Genomic DNA, 23,772 nt, shown 5'->3' on the forward strand with positions numbered 1-23,772 from the left:
CTCAAAGATATTTTTGTGTGTTCTATTGATGGTGAAACAGGACCTTGCCCCAAGGCTACTCTTGACTGTTTGTTTCTCCCTGGTCTGCATCCCCTCCCTTCCCTAATTAGCAACTGCCTGAATCTGCCATTGGAACTCAAGGAAGGTCATGGAGGCTGAATGAAGGCTGTTCCCTATAATCAAAGAAATGGAGGACAGAGAAAGGCTTTGTGCCCAGGAGTGCCACAGGGCCCTGCGCAGTATCAGTGTTGTCAACTTAAAAAAAATATGTACAATCTAAAAGTTGAAGATTATGTTTTATTCGGCGGACATTCTGAGGACTTCAAGCCTCCGAGTCAGCCTCTCAGATAGCTCTGAGGGACTGCTCTGAAGAGGTAAGGGAAGAGCCAGGATATATAGGAGTTTTGCAACAAAAACCAGGTAATTGGAACATCAAAAGGTTACTGTTAATTAAAGAAAACCAGACATCTCAAGTTAAGAATTTAGAACTTTTCTATTTGTGGGAAGGTGCAAGAGTCTGGCTCATTGAAATCGTTCCTTTGATATTCACCTTAGCTGTCTAGGGCCAGTATTCGGCTGTTTCCCATCCAAAGTTCCCTCAGGCCTCACCTTCAGCGTGGGGAGGGGGGCTGTAACATGATGGCCTGATGGACACAATATCCTTTGTTTACTGGTATGGCATCCTTAGTCCACAGCGTCTTTTTTTTTAATATATATATATATTTTTATAAATTTACTTATTTAATTTATTTATTTTTGGCTGCGTTGGGTCTTCGTTGCTGCATGCAGGCTTTCTTTAGTTGCGGCAAGCGGGAACTACTCTTCGTTGAGGTGCGCGGGCTTCTCATTGCGGTGGCTTCAGTAGTTGTGGCTCACGGGCTCTAAAGCACAGGCTCAGTAGTTGTGACGCATGGGCTTAGTTGCTCCACGGCATGTGGGATCTTCCTGGACGAGGGCTCGCACCGTGTCCCCTGCATTGGCAGGTGGATTCTTAACCACTGCGCCACCAGGGAAGGCCCACAGTGTCTTTGTAAACTTCTCCGAGCCTTAAATTCCTACTGTATAAAAAACTTGGGAATCGGGGTTATTGAGGGAGGTTGATAATGTACTAGCATCATCTCTTTCCCACATCTGCTTTCCTGGTTTTGCTAGTCTGTATATCTATGAATCATAAGCAACTTAGAGTCAGCATGGTGGAATGAAGATCTATAAAAGACCTGTTATAGTTCCAGCTCTACTATTTAAAAACTGTGAAATTGGGACTTCCTGGTGGCACAGTGGTTAAGAATCCACCTGCCAATGCAGGGTACATGGGTTCGATTCCTGGTCTGGGAAGATCCCACATGCCACGGAGCAGCTAAGCCCGTGTGCCACAACTACTGAGCCCACGTGCCACAACTACTGAAGCCTGCATGCTTAGAGCCCGTGCTCCACAACAAGAGAAACCACCGCAATGAGAAGCCCATGCACCGCAAGGAAGAGTAGCCCCTGCTCGTCGCAACTAGAGAAAGCCTGCGTGCACAGCAATGAAGACCCATGCACAGCGACACAGCCAAAAATAAATAAAAAAATAAAAGTAATGAGTCCTATTAATTGAAAAAAAAAACCAACAACTGTGAAATCGTGGGCTAGTCATCTAAATCAGCTTAAGTCGCCTCTAAAATGGGACTCTGATAGTAACATCTGCTTTAAATACCGTGGGGTTGTTGTGAATTTCAAGCAAGATAAAATTATTTGAATCCTTTATTATGCCAATATTCAAGTTCTTTGTTATGTCAGTTTTTCTGTTGGTTTGTTTTTTTGGGTTTTTTGGCACGTGGGCTCAGTAGTTGTGACTCTCAGGCTCTAGAGCTCAGGCTCAGTAGTTGTGGCACACGGGCTTAGTTGCTCCATAGCATGTGGACTCGTCCCAGACCAGGACTCGAATCTGTGTCCCCTGCATTGGCAGGCAGACTCCCAACCACTGGGCCACCAGGGAAGTCCCATGTTATGTCACTTTTATTTAATTTTTGAATGTTCATTGAAGGCCTTTTTTTTTTAAACTGCTTTCCTTGGCTTCTTTTCTTCCACCTACCACCTAAATGTCTCCTTTCCTTAAGATCCCATCATCTCTTCCTTTTGTTCTATCAACAAATATGTAACCCTTAGTTGACCTACTCCATTCTCATAGTTTCAACTATGGAATATATGCTGATAACGGCTATTGGTGTGTAGCGCTCTTGTTGAGCTTCAGACCTATATGTTCTACTACTTATTTGACATAACCACCTACATGCTCCAGAAGGTCAATGTCAAATGTTCAAAACTCACTGAACATCCTTCTCCGTTTACTTGCTCCTCTTGCCTTGGTGACTAATACCATCCACTGAGTGGGCCAATCCAGAAACCTGGTATTCATCTTAGATTCTGCCCATTCAATCACACCCTTGTGCAGTCAGTCCAAAGTACTGTAGTTTTACTCCATTAATAGTTCTCTAATATCATACCCCTCCTCTTCAGTCCACTGCCATCACTTAGTTAAAATCATCATAAATTATTTCCTGAGTTACTTATATAGTTCTCCTGGCCTCCCTACTTCTTTTCTGGTTCCACCGTATTCTCCTCATTCTTTTTACAGTAAGTTTCTAAAACATAACTATAACCATGTCATAGCCATTCTGCTTAAAACCAGTTAGTGGCTCTGAATAACTTTCAGGATAAAGTCAAATTCCTTAGGTTATCACATGAGGCCCTTTAGGATATTGCTAATTTTGAATTTAGTTTCCTAGCTAATCATTCTGCCACATTACCCTCTTTCCAGACACAGATTCTTCTCTTCTTATGAACAAATTCATTTCCCAATGGCTGTTCTTAGGTCCACTTGTTCCCAAGACCAAACGGACTAAGAGACGTTTAAGCTTGCAGGCCTAGGATACAGTTCCACCAAAAAGATTCTTTAAAGATTTCAAAACTGACAGACTTAATGGTTTGTAATAGCGAAAGACTACAATATAAATTCATCTATGGATTGTTGATTGTATAAGTTATGGAATATTTTTATATGTAGCTTTTAAAATGAATAAGGTATATCTATATGAATTAATATAAAACAATCTCCAAAATATATTAAATGGGAAAAAAGTTGCAGAAATAAATGTATAATATGTGCTGACTAATATGAAATGAAATATAAGAAACTCTTAATAGTAGTCACCTCTAGGAGGAGAACTGGGGGTTTAGGGCAAAATAAAGACTTGTTTGCTACTGAATATCTTTTTAAACTATTTGGATTTTTAAACATTTACAATGTTTGCTTTAACAAAACCAGTTAGTCTTTAAAATCACAAACCAGACATGCTCTTTTCTCTTGCCTTCTAATAATCTGTAAGTTATCTTTTCCTATAGACCAGTTTCCACTATGTTGAACATATTCCAGGAGAGGTGATTCCCCTCCTTGGTGATGGCTACAAGTGTGGGAAACTCCTTGGAAGCTAAAGTATCCGTAAACTATGGAACCTAACTGTGGCTGTGTCAGAAGTTCTCACAGCAGCATTTTTATCATGTTCAGTGTTTAAGTTCCTAAACACACGGCGGTCTTTGTCCAGAATTAACTTTATTTAGGCGTTTGGCATTGATCTCCCTTTTCTAGGTGTACACTTGTTAAAGCCTTTCATTCTGACAGTCACTTTTCATTCTTTTTGCTCATTATTGCTGATGGCATCGGTATAGGAATGATTGAATGATTGGATCCTTGTCCTTCAGAATTGTCATTATTAATGAACAATTTATCCTACAAGTACATACGTTTGTCACTTTCAATTTTTTACTACATCTGTTTTTGTCTATACTAACTGTATGTCTCTTCCTTCCAACACTGTTGATACTCTAGCTGCGTTTGTTCTTACTGAACATGAAGGGTTAATACCATTTGTAGTTTTTGTGAAAAATTGGAAGCTAAGAGCAAAGATATCAAATATACAAAGATCAAAGGTCATAAAGTGGTGGTCAGCAGACTGAATTTGGACTGCATAAATTGTTTGGCCTGCATAACATTTAAAAATGTTGAGTTCGGGCTTCCCTGGTGGCACAGTGGTTGAGAGTCCACCTGCCGATTCAGGGGACACGGGTTCGTGCCCCAGTCCGGGAAGATCCCACATGCCACGGAGCGGCTGGGCCCGTGAGCCATGGCCGCTGAGCCTGCGCATCCGGAGCCTGTGCTCCGCAACGGGAGAGGCCACGACAGTGAGAGGCCCGCGTACCGCAAAAAAAAAAAAAAAAAAAAAATGTTGAGTTAGTTACCAATATTTCAAATTTCAAAGTTGTAGGAGGTTTCTGGTTTGCTTTGAGAGAAGCAAGGCTAGGCAGCGCTGAGGCTACCTCTGGCGAGGTAGAATCAGCTGATGTCGCAGGCTGCCCGCCCCTGTCTATGGACACAGCTCCCCTCAGCCCCTCAGTCCCCGACCTGCCAGCTTCACTCATGGTAGCCATTTGAATTTGCCACCCTGCAAACAAAGGAATTAATGAAAATGGATTTAGAACTAGCCTAAATCCATTTACGTCACTTGACATGACTAGGACTAAAATTACCTCACCTGACCACTAACTCCTTCCAGCATATCTGAAAGAATGGATGTACTTTCGCTTGGGAACAGAGCTTTGTATTTATTAATGTTCATAGATTGAATGTTTTTATGTAAAGATCTGTCATGAATTGTAGTTTACTGATTAAGTCGTGAGCTCTTTCATATATATGTTTCCTTTTGCTTAAAATACTCTCTCCTTCTTACCTTACCCTTTTTTATTTGTTTGTTTTTTACCTTATCCTTTTTATGTAGCTCATCCTTCAAAACTTAGCTTTCTGGGAAATCTTTCCTAATCCCCAATCTGATTTGTTTGCCTTTCCCTCATATTTCTGTAGAATGCTTCTTTTATCTTAGTATTTAATTATAGATTTTGTTCTATAATCTTTTGTTCTATCAAGATTGGGAGCTTCTTGCTGGTAGCTTGAGTTCACGTCACATCCTCTAGGCGTCCTATTTTCATTTTATCATAGAGGTCTCCTACATGCCTAGTGTCAGGCATTCAACATAAACTTGAGGGAATGAATGACTTAATGTCTTAATCTGTATGTTGTATATGATTTGCTTTCTCTTACCCTGTCAGCAACAATTTTGAGCAGCAGTGTGTAAATTGACAAGGTCTGGTTTTTTCCCCTTAAATTATCAGCTTAGTTATAGTTTGTACTGGAAAGTATCTTTTGATATATTAAATGTTGGAGCATAGCAAAAGTAAAGAAAGTTTAGACCTAAGTTCATGAATCTTGTATGGGGCCTAAGGTTATTAAAGGGCATCCACCCCTCTCTTCCTAGAAAAGCTATCATAGTGCCAGAATATGTAATTCAGCCACACATTCTCAAGAGTGTCTAAGACATCTAATTATCAGATAAATGATTCAGAGTAAGATGGTATTGGGGCTAGATGAAGTGGGGAGGGGAGTGCTGTAATTACTGAGTGAAGACATGCTGATGTCATGAATTTCCCCAGTGAAGAAGTTAATGGGAAATTAATTGTGTTGAAATACAAGTGTAACCAAATGACTTACTATTACCTTTGAAACCTTGGTTAACAACTCTGCCAACATTATAATTACAAACTACTTATTAGCTGTATATACCCTTAAATTTATGCCCTTAAATTAATTCCCACCCTGTGGTATCATAGAAGGATATATATATTTTTTATCCCCAGTTCCTGGCATAGCTCCTAAGACCCTTGGAATTTCCTGAGTGATAAGGGTGATAGGAGTGTCTTTTAATGACGCCACTCTTGGGAAGCCTCTAGATAGCTTCAAGATGGGGGCTGGTGTCCAATAAGACCAAACATTGACTGGAAGTATGGAATTTTCAGCCCCACCTCCCGGAAGGGGAAAGGGGGCTGGAGACAGAGTTTAATCACCAATGGCCAGTGATGTAATCCATCATGCCAATGTAATGAAACCTTCATAAAAACCCCTAAATGATGGGGTCCAGATGGGGTCTGAAGTGGTGAGCACATCAAGGTGCTGGGAGGGTGGCAAAACCCAACTGCACAGGGACAGAAGCTCCTGCACTGGTGAAACCTTGCAACTCAGATTTGGAACTTGAACCCATGGTCTTTTAATTGAGATCACACACCTGGTCTCAGAACTTAATGAAGCTCAGGTTCTCCATGTCTCATGGTAGAAAGAATTCAGTGAGAGACAGTGTGATAAGTAGAAGTGGATTTATTTAGAGAGAAACACACTCCACAGTCCGAGTGTGGGCCATCTCAGAAGGTGAGAGGCCCCCAAATATGGGATGGTTAGTTTTTAGGGACTGGGTAATTTCATAGGCTGATGAGTGGGAGGATTATTCCAAGTATTTTGGGGAGGGGTTGGGGATTTCTAGGAATTGGGCCACCACCCACTTTTTGACCTTTTATGGTTGGCCTCAGGACTGTCATGGCACTGGTGACTGTGTCATTTAGCTAATGTATTACAATGAACGTATTCATTATGTGAATATGTTCAATGTCTACTGGAAGTCGAACTGTCCACCATCTTGGACCTAGTTTGTTCTAACCAGATTTTATCGTTGTCCTATGGCTATGTCATTCTTTTAAAAGTTATGTCTTGCCCCCTTCCCTCCTGTTTCACTGGGACCCTTCTGGATCTCACACTACGTACCACTTCATCTGGCTGTTCATTCATATCCTTTATTATAAACCAGTAAATGTAAGTAAAGTGACTCCCCAAGTTCTGTGAATCATTCTAGCAAAATATTGAGCTTGAGGAGGAGGTCATGGTAATCCTTGATTTATATCTAATGGGTCAGAAGCATGAGTGGCCTGGGACTTGGAATCAGCATCTGAAAGTGGGGCGAATCTTGTGGGATGAGCCCTTTAACTTGTGGGATCTGATGCTAACTCCAGGTAGATAGTGTCAGAGTTGAATTGAATTGTTGGACTCCCAGTCGGTGTCAGAGAGTTGGAAAAGACATCAACATATATACAGTTAGGAAGAAATAAGCCTCTCATGCCCTCTCACCAAGTCCTCATATGTGTAAGATTCTGTCACTGATTATTAGCAGTATGCTAAGTTACTTTAAGCAGCCCCTTTAAATCTATGTTTCAACTCCCTTTACCCTATTGCTTTTCATGTAAAAATATTCATTTACTCTACAAATATTGAAATCCTATTATGTGGCGGGCTCTGTGCTAGGACCTAGGGTGCAACTGAGACAGGAAGGGGGCAGGGTACAACCTCTAAAAGAATGACGTAGCCCGACACATGACATAAACTGATTAGAACCAAGTAGGTCCAAGATGGTGGATGAGTCGATTTCCACTAGACCTTGAGCCTCAGTATATGCTCATTGTAACACATCAGCAAGCTAAATGACACACCCACAGGTGCCATGACAGTTCCAAGGCAGACCATAAAGGTCAAAAAGTGGGCACTGGCCCAATTCCTGGAAATCCCCACCCTTTCCCCCAAATAGCTGGAATACCCCTCCCACTCATTAGCCTATGAAATTACCCAGCCCTGTAAAAACTGACAACCCCATACCCTGGTGCCTCTCTCACCTTCTGAGATGGCCCACACTTTGTCTACAGAGTGTGTTTCTCCCTGAATAAACCTTCTTTCTCTTCACTATGGCTCGCTCTTGAATTCTTTCCTGCACGAAGCCAAGAACCCACACTCAGCAGCTGTCCCAGGGACTCGCCTGAGACCTGGGATCGGACTATCCTCTTGGCCCCACTCTCTTTCCTGCAACACAGTGGTGAACAAAACCAGACATGAGGCCTTACTCTCATGAGCCTAGTGGTAGGAACAGATACCCATCAAAGAATCTCATATACAGATAGATTTATAATTACGGTAAATGCTGTAAATGAGAGGTACAGATGCTATGATTGTTCTCATCAGAAAGAGCATGAGACACTTTCCTAAGGAAGCTGAAATCTGAAGAACTGTAGGAGGATTACTAAGTGAAGACGTGGGAGTGGGTAAACTTAGACCTCGCTTCTTATAGTCTTCTGAGACTGAGCATTCTTTATCTCCACCCTCCTGGGTCAGTACCCTCCTCCTCAAGATTTTGTTCCCCACAATTTGGCTTCTATGAAGAGCCACTCAGAATATACTCAGAACAGCACCAGGAGAAAACATTTCATAAAGTTTAAAAAAAAATAAACAGATCATATTATGTAGTATTAGATGCTCAGTAAAGTAAGGCCCCTAACTTCTTGTAATTGAGTACTGCTGTCCTGATCAGTTTCCTCCTCACTTTCCATGCTGATGCCAACTGAGTGCACCTGCCTTCACCCAGCCAGAGCCCCAGTGATTATGAAAATAATAGAGCTCTGAGCCAAGACTGTAGGACGACAGTGGGAGCAACGTACTTTGCTGACTGGAGTCTGGGATGTCTTCACAGAGATTTGAAATATGGTTTGAAGGATGAGGGAGAAAGGAGGACACCAGGAGGAGGAGATAGCATCCACGATGGCACAGAGGACTGAAAGAACATTACATATTTTCAGGACAGTGGGTAGTTTGGAATTCTCTTAAATAAGTCAGGAAAACATCATTATAAAATATTGAAATTTAATCAGCTTTTTAGAAATCAAAAGAACTAAACTTTAGCAAACTCTAAAAGTCCCATAGGTAGATCTCCTCATTTCTATAAAATCCTTGATAAAAGAGTTGTTGGTACATGTATTAATCTGAATTTCTGCAATCGTCCTAAGTTCCAGAAACTTAGTTTAATCCCTTAGAATCTGTTTATTTTCCTGGCATACCTTCTTAAAATTCTTTCCCATTTTTCATTGGCTTCCAAGTGTTACCCTTCTCTTTTCTTGCTTACCATTTAGAGTCTTGTCGAATGATTTTCCACATCTTCCCAGACTATGACATGGTTGACTAAGAATTTGTTTTGGCATAGCTCTTTTTCAGTTTCCCATTTATTTGCTGGAATGGAAGCTTCTACCTAAAATGACATATGGCAAGACTTAGAGGAAAAAAATGGTAAGAAAAACAATTTCAGCCTAATGAGAGACCCAACCACTGAAAGTTCTTCCATAAAGTACATATCCAGAGGGAAGACAAATGTTTCAGCAATATTTTTGATTAAACAAGTTGTATGGTTCTTTATTACCATATTATCAGACACATAGTCCTGTATGCATCCATCTTCAGTGGATAAAGGCAAAATTTCCCTTTCTTAAAATTGAGAATGTTGCAGAATGTTCCCACTATGTGCGAAAAAAAGAGTAGCTATTATACCATTTATTAGCACACATGTTATGCTAGGCTCTGTGGTAGGTGAATCTGAATGAATGATATCTTGTTTAATTAGCTATCAGTGTGCCTAAATAGGGAGATGGTCATACAATTTCAGAATGGTGGTAAACTATAGAGTTCATATAACCCACTGCCTTGGTTCTTTAGAGGATAGTTTAGTGGTCATTTAGTTTATTGACTTGGGACTAGAGCCAGGGTCCCTGATGTTCAATCCAATGCTCTTTCAACAAGAGGCTCAGATTCTCAGGACATTTATCTCTCATTCCTTTTCTCTTCTTTCTCTTCCCCTCTTTCTTTCTTTCTTTTTTTTTTTTTTTTGCGGTACGCGGGCCCCTCACTGTTGCGGCCTCTCCCGTTGCGGAGCACAGGCTCCGGACGTGCAGGCTCAGCGGCCATGGCTCACGGGCGCAGTCGCTCCGCGGCATGTGGGATGCTCCCGGACCGGGGCACGAACCCGTGTCCCCTAGCATCGGCAGGCGGACTCCCAACCACTGCGCCACCAGGGAAGCCCCCCTCTTTTTTTTAAAAAAGTGCAATTATCTCTGTTCTTTGCAAATGGGATGTTTGAAATTGAAACAGGAGGGAAGGGGGCAGGGCACAACCTTTGAAGGAATGACCTAGCCCGAGGACATAACATAAACTGATTAGAACTCAATAGGTCCAAGATGGCAGATGAGTCGACTTCCACTAGACATTAAGCCTCAGTATACGCTCATTGTAACACCTCAGCAAGCTAAATGACACACCCACAGGCGCCATGACAGTTCTAAGGCCGACCGTAAGGATCAAAAAGTGGGCAGTGGCCCAATTCCTGGAAATCCTGAAATAGCTGGAATACTCCTCCTACTCATTAGCCTATGAAATTACCCACCCCTATAAAAATGACAACCCCATACCCTGGTGCCTTTCTCACCTTCTGAGATGGCCCGCACTCTGTCTGTGGAGTGTTTCTCTCTAAATAAATCCACTTCTTACCTATCACTTTGTCTCTCACTGAATTCTTTCTGTGTTGAGACATTAAGAACCTGAGCTTCGTTAAGTCCTAAAACCAGGTGTGTGATCTCAGTTGGAAGACCGTGGGTTTTGGCTGGGTTTGAGTCCCGGCCGCATGGGTTCAAGTCCCAGTCTGAAGTGCACGGTTTCAAAATCATCCTTCAACAACAAAATTCAACATTTATCTAAGGCTTATTTTCTGCACACTAGTCATCATGCTGGGCATTTGGTTGGATACAGTAAGATAAGCTATACATAGATAACTAAAATACAAAGCAGCATACATAAGTGCATTATAAACAAGTTCTACAGGATTTCAGAGGTGGGTATGGGGAAACTGCCCTGGGACTTGGGCTTTTAAGGGATGAAAAAGATTTTCAGAATGGAGATAAGGGCTGAGGGTAAGGAAAAGAATTCTAGGTAATATGAAGGGTAATAAGGATACAGAGGAAAGGAACACGTTGGGGAGATGTCAAGTAGAATCATACGCCTAACAAAGTGTTTGTATTAGAAGAGAATGGAAGACAAGACCGGGAAACAAGCTGTGCTCTTTGTGCAGCTGGGTAAGGGGCCCTTTCTATCATCAAGATTAGAGTAGCTAAAATACAAAGAGCATGGAGGCCCCAGTCAGATGTCGTGGAAGTTGTAGACAGGTCACCTAGAAGGTGACTGGAAACGGGCAAAGGTCAGCAACCAAGTTAACTAAGGTCGCTGCTAAGAGGAACTGCGTGGGGTGAGTCAGGAGCCACAGTCCAAGGAGACTCTTACTAGCACACTCCTACCTCCAGGGGGAGCTCAAGGTTTCCATCCTTCCTTCCAAAGTAAAGAGAACTCAAGTGACTAGAACAGAAATGGAGAATTTACAGAAACGGTGATTCTGTGGGAGATTCTGTCGCGGGAATGAAATTGTTATAAATGAAAGTGGCTGAGAGAATATTTTCCCCATCAGTCATCTCTGGCGACTCTTAGCTTTTTGCTCTTGTAATGCTCTTATCTCTTCACCTCTTCTATGCCTGTGATTAGTGTCTGGGACACTCTTAAGTCAGAAAGTCAAAAGTATCCGTGGGGGAGTCCACACCGTCCCACGCAGCTGCTGAGCAAGAGACCTGATAGGATTTGGGGCCAGCATGAGCTGGTAATAAAGAGTGGGCATTTACCCCAAGGGTCCTTCGTGTATGTGCCTGGTGAGAAGCTTTGTGCAGCCACATGCATGATGCAGGATCCTGGTCAGGCCGCTTTCACCTAACTGTATGTGATTAGCATCTGGTGTGGTCATACAGGGGACCAAGATTTCAGAAGTAGGATTTCATGGGTGGGATTCTTGTTGAGAAGGGATCTTGCTCGAAGCTTCAGCTGGTGATTACCAATAGGCAGAGATGGAGAACTATTTCTGGCAGCAGAAAAGGCTGAGACGACAAAGGCACCTAGCTGCACATTGGTGCAACTCCATTCCTCGTGGTGGCAGCAGGATCTGGCCTTGGTCTGCATTCGCTTCTGGGACTAGAACAGTCTCATCAGCGGAAGCCTGGATTTGAAGAAATGCAAAGCCAAATGTGAGGCACATACCTTCTCTAAAATAGTCTGTCTTCTTGTGCAGAGTTGGCCCTCACTTAATTTAGGAGTGAGGAGCTGGAAATACCAGGAGAAATGGCATGAATCTAGGACCCTGGAAAGATGTTTAATCTCCAGGAATGAAGGAGACCTGTGAATGACCTAGGGGAGAGAGATGCCAATGCTGAAAATTTTTAGTTTTGTTAGTTCACGGTGATATTAGGTGCAAATCTCTGGGAGGGCAGGCAGCCTGCACAGGCGTTGGACTTACCCTAGCCTGTGAGTATCAGAATATCACAATTTTAACCTTATCTTTTCTGCATACATTCAGAGAACGTTTTTTGGTTTTGGTTTTGGTTTTTACTGTCTTCTATGTTCCAGTTATAGGAGCCACATTATTATTCTAGCACACGCTCTTATATTCTAACATGAAAGCCTATGGGTTCTAACCCAAATAATCTCTTATTCTATCATTTATGTGCTTCTAACTTTTCTTATTTATTTAGTAATATTTCTATCTCATTATAGAATTTATAAATGACTAATGCAGGATATTTGAAAACACAAAATACAATGTGGAACAAAACTTAGCCATAATTCAAATACTTAAAGATAAGCACTATTCTCTGTAATGACCAATATGGGAAAGGAATCTAAAAGAAGAGTGAATATATGTATATGTATAACTGATTTGCTTTGCTGTACAGCAGAAACTAACACAACATTGTAAATCAACTATGTTCCAATAAAAATTTTAAAAAAGAAGATAAGCACTATTAACATTTCGGTGTATATGCACTTTTAGTTTCTTACTATGTATGTACATATTTACATTTTGTTTGGTAGTTTTTGTTTTTTTTCACTTAGTAATCTATTTGTGAAGCTATTTCAACATCGATGAATAATCTACATAATTATTTTTTCTCTATTTTTTTTATTATACAAGTACTATCTGTGCATTGTGTGAGCTTAGAAAATAGAGAAAAATTATACCAAAGGAAATAAGTCATCTAGAATTCTATCATCCAGAGATTAATTGCTTTTGATATTTTAGTCTATATCCTGGCAGTTTGTTTTTTAAAGTTCCATAAGTAATAAGTAAATGCATCCTTGCTATAATATTTCAAATAATAGATATATTTTAGTCATTTTTCTTTGCATGTAATAAAAAAATGGTTTTGTTGGGTTTTTGAGTAATGTATATATATTTTAATTAAATACAGGAAAGTATAAAAGAAGTCATAATTCACACCAAAACCCACCATCCAAAGGCAACTATTATTGGGACTTCCCTGGTGGCACAGTGAGTAAGACTCCACGCTCCCAATGCAGGAGGCCCAGGTGCAATCCCTGGTCAGGGAACTAGATCCCACATGCATGCCGTAACTAAGAGTTCGCATGTCACAACTATGGAGCCCACCTGCTGCAACTAACACCGAGGGCAACCAAATAAATAAATAAATATTTTTTAAAAGGCAACTATTATTAAAATTTTAGTAATTTTTCAGACCATTTTCTTTGCCATTACTGATAACTTTGTGTAAGTTGTTTCCTTAAATTTTCACAACATACCTAAGGGATAGATACTGTTATTATCCTGAATTTACAGATGAGAAACTAGGGCTTAGGTGGGTCACATTATGTGTCCAAGCTTCCACAGCCAATAAGCAGCAGATGTCAGAGCTGTGAGTGCATGTCTGTCTGATGCTGAAGCCTTGGATTTGACCCATTACATAACACTGCCTCTCAAATTTGTGTACCTGAGCTCATTTGATACAAGTTGTTTTGAAACTTTTTATAATTTGACAGTATGATGTAGAGATCTTTTCATGTCAATGAATTATAAAATATTTCATTACATTTTCGATAACTACAATATTACCTTGTATGGTATCCTAACATTTATTTAACTGCTCTCCTAGATTTAGATTATTTCCTATTAGTTTTTCCTATTATAGTTAAGACTGCAGTATGAATTGTAGTACATTGCTAGTTCCTCTGAATTATTTCCTAATAATAAATTCCTGGAAGTGGAACTACTAGTCAAAAAGTATACATATTTTAAGGTTTTTGATGTATGCTGAAAATTTGAAAAGTCATAGTCATTTATACCAAAACGACCAGTGTAGGACAGTGCTCAGTGCCTACACCCTCTAGATAAGTGAATATTGGCATTTCTTTTTCATTTCTTTGATTCTTATTCAGTTTGAATGCTTTGAATGTTAATTGCCTATTTGTATTTCTTTCTTTGTGAATCCCCTGTTCGTAATCGTTGCTTATTTTTCTATCAGAATGTTTGCTTATTTCTTCATTAGAATATAAAATCTCCTTTTACAATGAAGATTCCAACCCTTCAAGTATCATTTTGTTGCAAATTTATTTTTCCAAATTTCTCACCATTTATTTTATAATTTTGTCCTTTAAAAGACATTAAATATGATGACATTGTTTCACGTTGTTTTTTAAATTTTTTTTTTAATTGAAGTACTGTATAGTTGATTTATAATGTTGTGTTAGTTTCAGGTGTACAACAAAGTGATTCAGTTATACACATATATATTCTTTTTCAGATTCTTTTTTATTTTACATTATTACAAGATATTGACTAGTTCCCTGTGCTATACAGTAGGAACTTGTTGTTTATCTACTGTATTTTATATATAGTAGTGTGTTGTTGTTAATCCCAAGCTCCTAATTTATCCCTCCCTGCCCCCCCCCTTTGGTAGCCATAAGTTTGTTTTCTATGTCTGCAATTGTTTCACTTTTAATACACTGCAGTAATGCTTTCATAATTTGATTTTTCCACTTTATGGATAATTCCATTGTAAAATTCTCAGATTTCACCTTAATATTCTGAAAAAAATATTCTGGAAAAAATGCATTCAATTTGATTATAAGCCAGTTGACTCTACATTTGAGGGGTGGAGTCAATTATTCCTGTTTGTTTTAAATTAATAGACTGTTTTTTGAGCCCTTTAAGTTTGCAGAAAAATTTAGCAGAATGTACAGAGAGTTCCCACATACAGCCTCACACCCATCCTGGCCCCAGGCCCCCCTATTATTAACATCTTGCATAATTGTGGCACATTTGTTACAATTAATAAGCCAATGTTGGGCTTCCCTGGTGGATCAGTTGTTAAGAATCCACCTGCCAATGCAGGGGAGACGGGTTCGGGCTCTGGTCCCAGAAGATCCCGTATGCCGTGGAGTAACTAAGCCCGTGCACCACAACTACTGAGCCTGCGCTCTAGAGCCCGTGAGCCACAACTACTGAGCCTGCGTGCCACAACTACTGAAGCCCACGCGCCTAGAGCCCGTGCTCTGCAACAAGAGAAGCCACTGCAATGAGATGCCTGCACGCCACAATGAAGAGTAGCCCCTGCTCGCCGCAACTAGAGAAAGCCCACCCACAGCAAGGAAGACCCAACACAGCCAAAAATAAATAAATAAAATAAGTTTATTAAAAAAGGTAAGTCAATGTTGATACATTATTATTAACTAAAGTCCATAATTTACATTAGGGTTCACTCTTTGTGCTGTACATTCTCTGAGTTTTGAGAAATACATAATGACATATATCCAGAGTTACAGAATCATGCAATAGTTTCACTGACCTAAAAATCCCCTGTGCTCCACCTGTTCATCCCTCCCTTCCCCCTAATTCCTGGCAACCACTGATTTTTTACTGTCTTTGTAGTTTTGCCTTTACCAGAATGTCTTAAAGTTGGAATCATGCACCTGCAGCCATTTGAGATTGACTTCTTTCATTTAGCAATATGCTTTCTAGTTTCCTCCAAATCTTTCTGCAGAATGATAGCTCATTTCTTTTTATTGCTGAATAATATTTCATTGTATGGATGTACCACAGTTTATTTATACATTCACCTATTAACGGACATCTTGGTTGCTTCCAAGTTTTGGCAATTATAAATAAAATGGCTATAAAAATTTCTGTGCAGGTTTTTGTCTAGACCAGTTTTCAACTCATTTGAGTAAATATCAGGGAGTGTGAGTGCTGGTAAGGGTATGTTTAGTTTTGTAAGATATACCTTATTTTATTTATTTATTTATTTGTGGTACACGGGCCTCTCACTGTGTGGCCTCTCCCGTTGCAGAGCATAGGCTCCGGACGTGCAGGCTCAGCGGCCATGGCTCACGGGCCCAGCCGCTCCGCGGCATGTGGGATCTTCCCGGACCGGGGCACGAACCCACGTCCCCTGCAACGGCAGGCGGACTCTCAACCACTGCGCCACCAGGGAAGCCCTGATTTACCTTATTTTGATTGTAGTGTTTATGGTTATTTTTTTTCTATTTCATTAAATAGCCCAACACCATTACTATTAATCTCTTTATAGAAATAGTCTTTGGCTTCACAGAAGATGAAATCTGAACAACTACCACAGATTGATGGGAAATCCGGAGAAAACAAATTAATAAAGACATTTCCCTTTCCTCTTCTGTTCTTGCTTTCTTAAAAAGCCAATAACGTCATGGGTAACTAATCAACCCTGTTTGCCTGGGACGTGGGACTTTTAGTGATCTAAACACCTTGTGACTGATAACAGCAATATGGTTCTAGATTGTAATATACAATGTAAATTGGATTCTGGGGATTCAGCTTTTGCTTTGGAAATTCTATTATGGCAGCTAGGCAGTTGTAAGATGTTGGCAGTTGTCTGTGATTTCATTGTGTTTATGTTTTGATCTTCAATTTACTGGTAATGTGGGCCTTGTATGAGGAAGTATTCTAATGGGCTTTATTAACTTACTGGATCTTTGGATAATAATAGAGACTTCTTTTTCTGGGTTACTGACTCATCCTGATTTGCTGGGAAATTTCCCAGTTTTAGCACTGAAAGTCCTGTATTCCTGGAAACTCCTCAGTCTTAGGTAAATAAGAAGGGTCTTGGATCACTTTCTTTTAGGTAGTTGACTTGCCTCTTTGCCTGTAGGGTTTTGACCAAAGGAGCGACATACTCATAATACATTTAAGGAAGATTTGTCTGGTGGTAGTAATCTGGACTGGAATGGAGTGAAGTTAGAGTCAGGGAAACCTATCTTCATACAAGGCAGCAAAAGCCTGAACCACTTCAGAAATGCAAAGGAAGGGGGAAAGATTTAGAGGATATTCTCTAGAATACTGGTTTTTCTTACTGTGGGATAACTGCTTTTTTGAAGTTCACTAATAACCTCTTTACCACAATTTCAGCAGTCTTTTTTAAAATTCTCCTTAGTTTCACTTCTCTAATTCATTTCACGTTATTTAAAAACCCTTGTTGAATCCCCCACCCCGCCTCCCTCGATCTAGCATCCTTCAACATCCTCATTTACCGAGACTTTTTTCATCCTGGTCACAGTGCTTCTTACTCCTCCCTCCTCTCTCTGCCCTAAATTCACACATCCTAGGCAAACGGCTCCCATATAGAAGATCAACCCAACATCCTGAGTTCCCAGTTCCACGAACTCCTGACACCAATGCCCTTTGCCATCACCTTACTTAAGCTACTTGAGTTCTCCTTCGGGACCTTGACATCACCCACAATGGCTCCAACCCTTACATTATGTCGAGTCTTAAACTCCTCTGACCACCTCTTTCCACTCCAGCTTCATCCCTTGGCTTTTACTATTATCTCATTAAGATCTACAATTTATTGATTCTTCCATTTCTTTTCAATCTGTCAGTCTTCTGGCTTCAAGACCCTTTCTATGTAGACTAAAGAGAGTCCAAAGGTCCAGACAGGTTAAATGGCCATGCTTTGTCTAAAAATATAGAGAAACTGGTCAACTTAACTTTTCTTTCAGTGTCTAGGAAAACTTTTCAGGATTTTGCAAAGTCTTAAGGACATCATTTTGAAGACCATCATCATACTGAAAATCTTAGAAATATTGGTTAATTAATGGAGAGTTTGGTTGAGAGAATACCAAGCACACTAGTTTTTACAATACTTTCTTTTCCATTAATTATTTAGAGTAAAACAAAATAAAGAAGAGCAAGTAACATTCCAGAAGCCTAAACTTTCTAAAAAATTCTTGGAAAATGTCATATGTTGTTGGCAAAAACGGTTTCCTTTCCTGGAAAAGAGAGGAAGAAGGGGTGGTCATCAGAGTTACTTGAATTAAACTGAACATGCAGCAGTGAGTGAGAAGCAGTAGGAAGATGTTTTGCGCGCGGCTGCTGTATTAGTTTCCTGTAGCTACTATAACAAACTGCCACGAGCTGGGTGGCTTAAAAGAATCTCCCAGAGACTAGATTATTCTCTCACTGTTCTGGTGGCCAGCAGGGCCACTTTCCCTGTGGGAGCGGGCTGCATGGGAGAATCAGTTCCGTGCCTCTTCCAGCTTCCGATGGCTTCCAACGTTCCTGAGCCTGTGCTGTGTCACTCTGATTTTCAAGGCCAGAATCTTCAAATCTCTCTGTTCTATCTTCACATCACCTTCTCTGTGTGTCAAATATCCCCCTGCTTCTCTTTATGAGGACAATTGTGATTGAATTTAGGACTCACTCTCATAACCCAGGATAATCTCCTCACCTCAAGATCCTTAACTTTATCACACCGGCAAAGAAACCTTTTCCGAATAGGGCAACATTTTCAGGTTCCAGGGATATCTTTGGGCAGCCGTTATCCAGCCTGTTAGAGCAGCATCATTGGGCAGGATGGAGTTTCCCTGAATCAACAGGAAGAAGAGATGAGGAGAGTCTTCCAAGGGCACCAACCCTCAAGTCAGTTCCATTTCCTGGAAGAAACCACGGTAGGTGGAGTCAATATATTGGATCAGGGAGAAGAAAAAGACAATGACCGTGAGGAAACTAAAGTACAGATTTCGGACTTCTTGTCAGTTTAGAGCTTGAGTGTTCTGCAGGTAGACTGTGGGTTACAAATTTTTTAAGCTGCTGAATACTCAACTGCGAATGTGCCTGAGATGGCAGGATTTAGAAGTGGAGCCCACAGCTGTGGTCCAAGACAAGCGCTAGAGGACAAGTGGATCAGAGGCCACTGGCAGAGGCCACAGATAGAAGCTCCAGCAGAAAGATTCCTAATCTTGCCAACAGCCATGAGTGAAGTGGAGGGCATTCAAAAGATAGGGTCTTTGGTGGCACAGAGAATCTTCAGCTGTAACAGTCTATCTACTGATTTAATGCTAGTTATTGATTATATTCTACCAATTAAGCTTTTTGATAACCTTGCTTTAAGTTGCCTCGCAAGGGGTTGAGCCAGACCTGCCGGTCTCTTCATGTGCTATTCTCAGGAGTGTAGGAGGGGAAGTAAGCTGATAGGGGTGATAATCTTTAATAGGTGACTGGTGACTAGAGGACTTTATGGACAGAGTATGCCAAATATAACTGTTGCATGTGTACACCCTTCTGAAGGTTAAGTCTGTCATCTGACTAATTTGGGTGATTTATAGGGATGGTATACTTTTCTTTGAGAGGATAGAGAATTTGGGAAGGTTCAAGTAGATGAGCCTGAAAGGTTGGGTGTGGGTGGGGACACTTGCTTCAGCCACCTCTCCCCACCAAAAGGAACCATGGTAGAAGCTCAAGCTCTTAATTGAAATGTCTTCAGAGATGACTGAGCTGGAGTTCCCCAGCCACAAACAGGAGATGCCTCAAGTGAGGGGTAAGGGCGAAACTCTGTAGGTGGCACTGAGGTTTCCGCCCAGGTCTCACCCCTGCACTGGGCATTTCCTCCAGACAGAGGCCCTGCTTCAAGAGTGAGCACTGTGGGCTGTGCTTTTGCTGCCCTCAAAGGGGCTCAGGTATTTTCTGAGTAAGATGGAGAGAAAGATTTGATGACTAAGTGAAGCAGAAAGGGGGCAGTGATGGTCATAGGCCCCACGTTGGGACATTCCAACCATGAAGTTAAGAAGAAGGGAGCTGACAGCCACTGGGAGGGAAGAGGAAGAGGACAAAGGAGACACAGAGCTTTGGGACAGTTTATGAACTTCATCTAACATTAGGTGCCAGAGAAAGAAAGAGGAAGGGATTTCCCCTTTACCAATCTCTCTCTTCCCCTATTGATGCCAAAAACTCGGCCCCTGTGCACTAGTGCTGAATTGAATCTCGGAGACAGAGTTGTGGGTGAAGTATTAGAAAGAATAGCTTTATTGATTTTCCAGGCAAAGGGGGGCATAGCAGACTCATGCCTCAAAAACTGTGTGTCCCAACCTGGTGGGGGATTTGGTGAGGAGTTTTTTAGCAGTGGTTCAAGGGCAGGGTTGCTGATAATGATCAGGGTGTGTGCAGGGCTTGCACTCCTTTAACCTAGCCTCCTGATGAGTTTCTCTGGTTCCTTCAATCTGGCCTTTGGAACTCAGGGAAGGTATGGAGGCTGGAATCTATTCCCTACAAACAAGAAATGGGGGACACAGAAAGGCTTCTGTGTCCAGGAGCCACACAGGGTCCTGCTCAGTTTCACTATTATCTACTTTTGCATCCATAACTTGCATTCTATGTCAACACTAAGTAATTCTAATGAGAAAATACATGTGATAATGCTTTCTGAGCTTAAAGCCATAATAGTAATAATCGATAGCATTTATTGAGAATTATTGACCTAAGCACTTTACATTCATCTCATTTAATCCTAAGAACAATTTATTGTGCCCCTGGCTCTTGCCTTGGACCACAGCTGTGAGCTCCACTTCTAGTTATGCCATCTAAAGCACACTCTCATTGAATGTTCAGCAGCTTAAAAATTTTGTGACCTTACAGCCTACAGGCAGAACTCAAACTCTAAACTGATAAGAAGGCCAAAATCTGTACTTTAGTTCCCTCTGGGTTGTTGTCTTTTTTTTTTTTTTCCTCCCTTGACACTTAGTGAAATCAAGGTTAAGGAATTTGCCCAAGGACGTATAGATAGTAAATGGTAGAGTGGGGATTTGAACCCTTCTAGCTCCAGAGCGCAAACTTTAGCCATTTTGCTATACTGTCTCGCCAAATAAATACCTGTTGAAGTATTTATTTTCAACTTCACTAAATACGAGTAAATGTGGATAGAACACAGACACCAGCAGAACTCAGATTTGATTAAAAACAACAACAATAAGAGCAACCTAGTATGTAATGGATGAGAACAAGTCAATGCAAAGTCACTTTAAGGAAGCAAAATGGTACCCAGTCCAAAATCAGGAACCTTGGCTCCCAAGTCTCTCCTTCCCAGGCAGAGTCTTAGGGTGGACTCACTCATCCCAGGTCTTCATGAAATGCCCAGAAGCCAGGGTGCCCATCTCTCAATTTCACTGCCTCGAAGGCTCTGCTCTCTTCTCCTGCAGTGGCTCCCAGTGACACTCTCTGGTCATGGGCTTTAACACTGACCAACTGAGTTCAGGCCTCCTGTCCCCAGCCACACAGTCCTGCTTGCTGAGGCTGCTTGCCCTGAAGTGTGGGGAGTACTGGGCAGGCAGAGATATAACTACTGTCCTCACAAACAGGCTAATCTTGCGTTTGGGCTTTCATAGCCTCCCTACAGTCAGATTTTATTAGGTGTATTTCCTCAGTTTCTCAAAGAGCTTGGGCAAGGAACTGGGGGGACCTTCCCTTCAGCCTGAGTTAGAGAATATTTGAGATGCTCTACTCAGTGTCTGACTAAAGGGAATTCCTCCCTATTAATTGTCAACTACTGTGCTAGGACTGAGCTAGAACATCTGATGCCTTTTCTGACTTGAGGAGAGTCCTTTCATCTGGGTCATTACCTAGAGATAAGGGAAAGTCTCTCCACCCTGGAACTTCCACTCCTTCTAACACATCCAAATACTGGTGCTTCTACCCATTAACCCCATGATCTTGGACCTTGCACCTTCAAGCATCAATCTCCTTACCTGTAAAAATGGTGGTGGTAGAGGGAAGATTATTTTCAAGACTGATGGGAGGACTAAAAATTACATGATAGTGTATAGATCTGGTATGTAGATAAAGTACATATGATTGGTATTCATTAAATGCAAACCTCCCTTCCCTAATATTAACTTATACTTTCTCAAAAAAACAAGAAATTAATTCATATGTCTTTGAAATTAAGTATGTAGAGTGCCTAATATATAATAGGAACTCAATAAATTCTTGTCAAATAAATGTATAAATTTTGGATATTTCAAAACAGGGTCACAACCCATAGACAAAGAACAGGTGATCAATTTCATGCTTTGCAAGATGGAACTGAGAGGTTGGCTTACCCCCAAACATCTCCTCTCCTGCTTGACTTGAAATTCCTATTATTAAGATCATGACAGGGACTTCCCTGGCCGTCCAGTGGTTAAGAGTCCACACTTCAAATGCAGGGGGTGCAAGTTCAATCCCTGGTTGGGGAACTAGGATCCCACATGCCGTGCTGCGTGGCCAGAAAAAGAGATCATGACATAGAGATCATCATTCATTCAACAAGCATGGATTGAGAACCCTACCGTGCACCACTTGTGGGGTTACAAAGACTAAGTCATATGTTCCTCTGCCGAGAGGGTTCATAATTTACAGAAGAAACTAACCATGAATACAAAAGGGTTACTATGCTATGTGTTAACTGCATTGATGAACAAAAGTAAGGACATTTCCCCCCAGAAATTTGTAGCTAATGTGCATACATTTTTTTCATAAATGAGTCTTACAACCCTTTTCTACTAGAATATTAATAAAAATTATAGGACTCAAATTCAAAGGCTTTAGGTTTAGGCTTTATGTTTTTCCTTTTCCTGGAATTCTCTTCTTCCCCTGAAAAACTACTTATCCTTACGCATGCAATTTAAACCTCCAACATGAAGTCCACCCAACACTTCCAGATTGTTGTCATCTTTTTTTTTTTTTTTTTTTTTGCGGTACGCGGGCCTCTCACCGTTGTGGCCTCTCCCGTTGCGGAGCACAGGCTCCGGACGCGCAGGCTCAGCGGCCATGGCTCACGGGCCCAGCCGCTCTGCGGCATGTGGGATCTTCCCAGACCGGGGCACGAACCCGAGTCCCCTGCATCGGCAGGCGGACTCTCAACCACTGCGCCACCAAGGAAGCCCTGTTGTCATCTTTTCACACTTTTTCACACTTTTCACATTTTTGTTCTTCTTACTCTGGCTATTCAGTAAAATCCTTGAGGAAGTTATAGAAATTTTGTATATCTGAGTCCCACTCAGATTTACTAAATTAGATAGGACCTAAGAATTTATAGTTTTGGGTGATTGGGATTGACATGTATACACTGATGTGTATAAAATTGATGACTAATAAGAACCTGCAGTGTAAAAAAACAAACAAAGAAAAAAAACAACTAATATTAAACTTTCTTTGGGTTATTTGTATGGAAATATGTTAATATAAATGTTTCAGACATTACATGAAATTTCTAAAAATCTTAAAAAAAAAAAAAAGAACTTGTAGTTTTAAAAAATTCACCAGTGGTTCTCATTCTGGAGCTGAGACTATCTGATCATAGCATTTATTTGCATCATAACATAACTGGAATATGAATTACTGGAGTATAAAGGCTGTACTGCTTCCATTTTGTTTCCCCAGCTCGTAGCATGTTGCAAGCACTCAGTAAACATTTGTTGAATATATTGAATGAATTAGTTAGTAGATAGAGCTGGAAAATATCTGATGTGGCAGAATGAGTTTTAATGAAGGACTCTTTCTAGAAGGGCAGGACAAGAGTGGTGTGGGTGCGTGGCATCAAGTGAGGTATGAGTCCAGAAGAGGAAGTCTAGAGGGAATAGGGTCTCAAGGGCACTGAAAGAAAGACGTGTGTCAAAGATCAACTCAGCTTGATCTACGTTCCTTTGATATAAGTTTGCCCCACCCAACTGAAAAAAGTTCATGGAACAACACGGCAATTAAACTGAATGGTTGCCGTTAGTGAGCGCTTACTAGGCGCCAGCCTTTACACTAAGCACTTGGTAAAAATGACTTAATTGAAAACCATTACTGTCACCCTTGATAAAGGAATGCCATCTAG

Source organism: Tursiops truncatus, chromosome 8, assembly GCF_011762595.2.
Source record: "Tursiops truncatus isolate mTurTru1 chromosome 8, mTurTru1.mat.Y, whole genome shotgun sequence".
In the NCBI taxonomy this organism is placed as follows: Eukaryota; Metazoa; Chordata; class Mammalia; order Artiodactyla; family Delphinidae; genus Tursiops; species Tursiops truncatus.